Genomic DNA, 6000 nt, shown 5'->3' with positions numbered 1-6000 from the left:
TAAAATGTGACGCAATCCGGGATCATGGGCGTGCCGTGTGGTTCCCGGCACCAATACAAAAAGAATAGGACCACTCCATTTCTTTCCCATGGATGTCGTACAAGGCAACTAAGGGATAGGCCTACATACTTGTGATTCTTTTTTTAGGCGATGGGCTTGCAACCTGTCTTTATTTGGATCTCAATTCCATCGTTAAGCCGAGCAGCTGAATGTGGCCATTCAGTTTTTTCGGGACTATTGGCTCTGTCGACCCCGTAAGGGATAAAGACGTGACTATATGAGTGTATGTATGTATCATGGGCGTAGGCGCACGCGGGCTCCTCTTCAGAGTGATGGGGATATATCTAAAACTTACGCCAGGAGGATGACTGAACTCTTGGACTGATGAGATATTTTCGAAAAAGTTTGATAGTTCGAAAAAAATAAACATAAATTTCGTAAAAAGAGAACCGACTCCTATCGATCGATATCTTAATTTTGAAGTCTCTTTAATTTGTAAAACCTTCTCACAAGTGTAACAAACACTTTCCTAAAAACCGCATTAAATCTGTACAAAAAACATACAGGTCAAACTGAGAACCAGCCTTTTTGAAGGCGCTTAGTAATTATGTAAAAAGAACATTAAAAACATAGTGCCGTGTGATTCCCGGCACCAATACAAAAAAGAATAGGACCATCTCTTTTCCATGGATGTCGTAAAAGGCGACTAAGGGGTAGGCTTACAAACTTGGGATTTCTTTTTTATGGGCTAGCAACTTATCACTATTTGAATCTCAATTTTATCACTAAGCCAAGTTGCTGAACGTGGCCATTCAGTTTTTTTTAAAACTGTTGGCTCTGCAAAGGAAATAGCCATGACCAACTATATATGTATTAAAAACATTAAAACAATCCTTTGAGAACTACGTTCGTGGCGAACGAATAGTCAAATTAATAGAAGAAGAAGTTTCAAAACAGACCACCATTACGGTTCCGCTAACTTAATTTCTCAGCCCGTTGCACCACATTCATGTGTTAACTCGTATCGAAACTTTCTGAGGTTAAAGAAAACTTTGGCGAAACATAAGCGCGTTTGGGCGAAACAGGTTTGAAAACATTCCGCGGTTATCTTCTATACGTAGATATTATTCAAGAAATTAATTTAAAAAAATGTGTTTGTTTATTTGTTTTATTTAACGTTTTGTTAACCCGATCAATCGTTATGTAAGTTTTTACACATTTCAAAATACAGATTAAACTTATCATGTACGTAGGGAAAACCATATAAGAATAAAATAGAATAGAATAATTTTCAAAATTGGATACAAGGTATCACTTATTGACGTCACATCACTTAAATCTAATTGTAACTACTACCGCTTTCAAAGTACATGTGTAGAAGAAGCGGCGGAACAAACTATTATACACTGCAGCATTTTCACCGGACGTCAATTTACAAATATAGATACACTTAAATCTCAATAGTGGACGAATGCACATTGTCTACATTAAAAAACATGATTTATTGTTATGACAATTTGGTATAATGGCTAAGTCTCAAGGAAACTGTACTTATTTCCTGAAATTTCATTGAGGACCGTGTTTTTCTCTCTGAATCTCTAAAACTTTGGAGTGTTTTTCAATCGTTCTATGGTGTTTTTTGTCTTTAACTAATTTTGATAACTAACCTTCTATCATTTGCAATCTTATATCAAATTTCATAAAAGTCATAGTCGGTCATAGTCGCGGGTACTATAAAGTATTGTAATATTTGACCCAGCTTCTTTGTAACAAGGGGTTACTTTTAAAATTTCCCCACGTACCAAACTTTGGCGGGACATTCTACGGGCTGCATGAGAAATAGGGTTTCTAATGAATGTATTTTTTTATACTTTTGTATTTTTTTTAAATATTTTAACCATCGCTTCGGATTTCAATAGTGATGAGTCATACGGTTTTTGGATTAAAAGGAAGAATTCCGGAGTATCAAAATCTAAATTCTAAAATTAAACCATGCAGCTGATATATGGCCTAGTCTTTACGAGATCATTAGCTTGATCTACCTCGTAAGCAATAGAGACGTTATATATATTTAAGTATAAGTTCTAAGTAGGTTCCATCGTCATTGGCGGTATAAATAGGATTATTTGTTCCTCTTCATATATCTTCTTACTCCTCATACTCTCATATTCTCCAGCGCTGGGGGGCACTTTGCATGGTCAATTATAATCGGATAATGTAAACTTGGAAAAACTGTGTTGTGTCTTTAAATTTTAGATCTATACATAGGGTTTTTAGGAAATTATCTAAATGATTTATATAAAATAATAATATATTTATAAATAATAATATATTTATTTAAAGACGCTTTTTGTTGATGTTCATTTTCTCTCATTGATGAAGCATGGTGCTGAAAATCTAACTGAAGAACTGTTGAGCACAAAAAGGCAAATAAATTACCTACGTTATGTCTAATGTAATTTTACGAAATATCTTGTACACCTAAATGTATACAAAATGACGTGTGCGACGACTTTATTTGTATTGTGTTGCGCAATCTGTGTATTGTAAAATGATAAACGTTAGGTACTGATAGATATAACGTCATCTTTGACGTCATTCAGGTAACTTATCTGGTACTAGAATCAATATTTGTCCACTTAGCGATCATCTTTACTAGCAAAAAAACTGGGGTTCATCCATGATTCAAGACCATGACAGTAAGACCATGATCCTGGAAAAATCAGGCAAATTACACCTTCAATACCAAATGTAACCTCAATTATGGCTCCCTCTGTGGCTCTTTGACTTTTTCATTCATGGTTTTTAATATAGAAATTGTGCATTCGTCCATGATTTAGATTTAAGGGATCTATATTTGTAAATTTACGTCCGGTGAAAATGCTGCAGTGTAGTTTGTTCCGCCGCTTCCCGTTGAGTACCGCACAAACAAACATTCCTATATTACCTCCGACAAGGAATATTTTCCTCCCAAAAGCATCTATTAAGAATCCTGTAAATATACAGGCACCCACTTGACCTGAAAATGAAATATAAATAAGTACTTATTTACTTAGAGTCCAATGTACCTATAATCGACAAATATTTTACATACATACATACATATGTTCACGTCTATATCCCTTGCGGGGTAGACAGAGCCAACAGTCTTGAAAGGACTGAATGGCCAAGTTCAGCTATTTGGCTTAATTTTAGAATTGAGATTCAAATAGTGACAGGTTGCTAGCCCATCGTCTAAAAAGAATCCCAAGTTTGTAAGCCTATCCCTTGGTCGCCTTTTACGACATCCATGGGAAAGAGATGGAGTGGTCCTATTCTTTTTTGTATTGGTGCCGGGAATCACACGGCACACAAATAACACGGAGGCAAATATTTTATATACACATTATACAAAGACGAAACTTGATAGTAAATGCATCTTAGGTATATATAAAATTCTCGTGTCACAATGTTCGTTGCCGTACTCCTCCGAAACGGCTTGACCGATTCTCATGATATTTTATTAGGCTATTGATTAGGTCTGAAAATCGGCCAACATCTATTTTTCATACCACTTAGTGATAAGGGTGGTCCACACTTAACATTTTTTTAACTAGAAATTTCTTTAAATTTATTAATATGGGAAAAAGGTTTGCAGGGACAGCTAGTTATTTTCTAATTGACGAAATATTCGTATTGACATAATTAGTTCTACATTAATTCATGTTTTTTTAATGTAGACAATGTGCATTCGTCCACGATTTAGATTTAAGAGATCTATATTTGTAAATTGACGTCCGATGAAAATGCTGCAGTGTAGTTTGTTTCGCCGCTTCTTCTACACATGCGCTTTGGAAGCGGTAGTAGTTCTAATTAGATTTAAGTGATGTGACGTCAATAAGGGATACTTTGTATCCAATTTTGAAAATAAATTTATTCTTTTCTATTCAATTCTGCAGTTTCCTTAACTCCCATCGTTTCAAATGCTTAGAAATTTTACACCAGTAGAATAACCAGTACAAAAAGACAGACTGACAGACTTTTTACTGGAGAATTTAATGTTCGTGTGGAATTAAACGAGGACTATTTGTTATAAGAAAATTTGTTTGTTATAATTTTTTATTATTGAGATTAATTTTTTATATATTTTTTATTATCTACAACAAATAGCTTAAACAAAACTAGTTATAAATAAAATACATAAACATATTAGATTCCTCCCTCGCGCATCACAATTTCAGCCGTTCAAATTTAACCACTTCCACCACCATTTCCTATTTTCTCCGGGAGTTAGCTAAATACAGTATTCTCATACATTTTGTTCGCTCCGTGAAAGAAAATGTTAATACTTAAACCTTCAATAGGTTCTACCTATCGGCCATAAATATTATCTGTAGCCAATAAAATCTCTTACAACCCTGGGCTCTATAAAAGTCAAATGGGCCATCTCAGAAGGTCAGGCTTGATCGATCAGTTCATTTTATGCATCTTGGTCTACAGATGATGAATAAACTGTTTATTATACTGCATCCTTATTGCTTTTTATGGGCGCTGCCTTTTTAATTTTGGATTTTCCTTTATATTTTGGTTGACTGGAAGAAATCCCATTGGGGATAAGTCCGCCATTGTACATATTCTTCTAAATCCAATAACTGTTTTGTAATTTGTTATATTTATTTTTATGTACAATAAAGAGTTTACAAACAAACAAACAAACAAACAAATAAAAGACACCTTTCTCACTAGGTACTTACAATACATTGTCATAATCAGTTGTCATTGTTGAGATGTTACTGTGAATTTGGAATTTGACCCATTATTGGGGGAGTGAAGTAACTTTGTAATCCTATAAAATCCAACTTGATCAATTCAATAGTTTAATAAATATTTATTTAGTTGACTTAAGAAGGTCTAGAAAGGTTTTGTTCTCGATGCTATCCCTCAACGTAAGGGCATCGGAATCCAACCCATTCCCTTGCTAAGTTTTGGAGGCCAGATAACAGTTCTTGTTCTATGAACCTAACTTATTCCAGGATCGTGATCACAGGCAGATCCTGCGCTCCTCTCCAGAGATTTAGGGAAAATATATTTTAATAAAATCCAGATAAAATTTTGTATCGTATGGTTTCCCACACTTTACAATAGAATCACTTCATATCTTCACCATTGATGTCGTAAAATGCGACTAAGGTATAGGCTTATAAACTTGGGATTCTTCATGTAGGCGATTGGCTAGCTTGTCACTATTAGAATCTCAATTCCATCACGAAGCTATATTGCTGATTGTGGCTGTAATTTCAGTCTTTACATTACTGTTGGTTCTGTCTACCTCGCAAGAGATATAGACATGGCTAATATATTGTATATTGGGATGAAATTAAGATTTTACGAAGAGGCGTGCAAAATGTTTAAATATATATAATTATAGCCGTTTAAGCTCTGTGATATCGCAAAAAGGAAAGGTGCCACAGTAACTTTTGAACAATAGAAAGTGGTACAGGCAGGAAGACAATCTCTGACCCACAAAGGGCCGCCGCGCCGTTGTGTCCCGGACTCTGAATGACCAAGCCCAGACTTGCTGCTACAATGTGGAATCAGTGTGTGACTGCCTATATTGAATGTGAAAAATTTAGATAGATTAAAGTTTTGTTTCACCCAAGTATGGCATAATTTTGATATTTCTTTGGGAAATTTATAATTAAATTTCTCTTTTATTAGAAAACAGACGGCTTTTGATATTACGCTGTTAAATAACAGATAAAAACTTTTTACTACATCAATAAAATATAATCATTTGTACAATAAATTAGACAAATAAATTATTTAGCCAATATTACAGATGTATCTTTGAAAAAAATATGACGTATATTAAAAAAACTGAAAACTCGTAAAGTTGCTATATAACTATTATTTCAGAATTTCACAAAAGGCGTGCACGGATTTTTAATCATTTAGTAAGTTAAAATAACTATTTCAACACTGAAAGAAAGAACTATGAAATTGTAAGGAGGAATCAAAGGT

This window comes from Amyelois transitella, chromosome 20 (genome assembly GCF_032362555.1).
Source record: "Amyelois transitella isolate CPQ chromosome 20, ilAmyTran1.1, whole genome shotgun sequence".
In the NCBI taxonomy this organism is placed as follows: Eukaryota; Metazoa; Arthropoda; class Insecta; order Lepidoptera; family Pyralidae; genus Amyelois; species Amyelois transitella.
Note: the sequence above shows the minus strand (reverse complement) of the source record.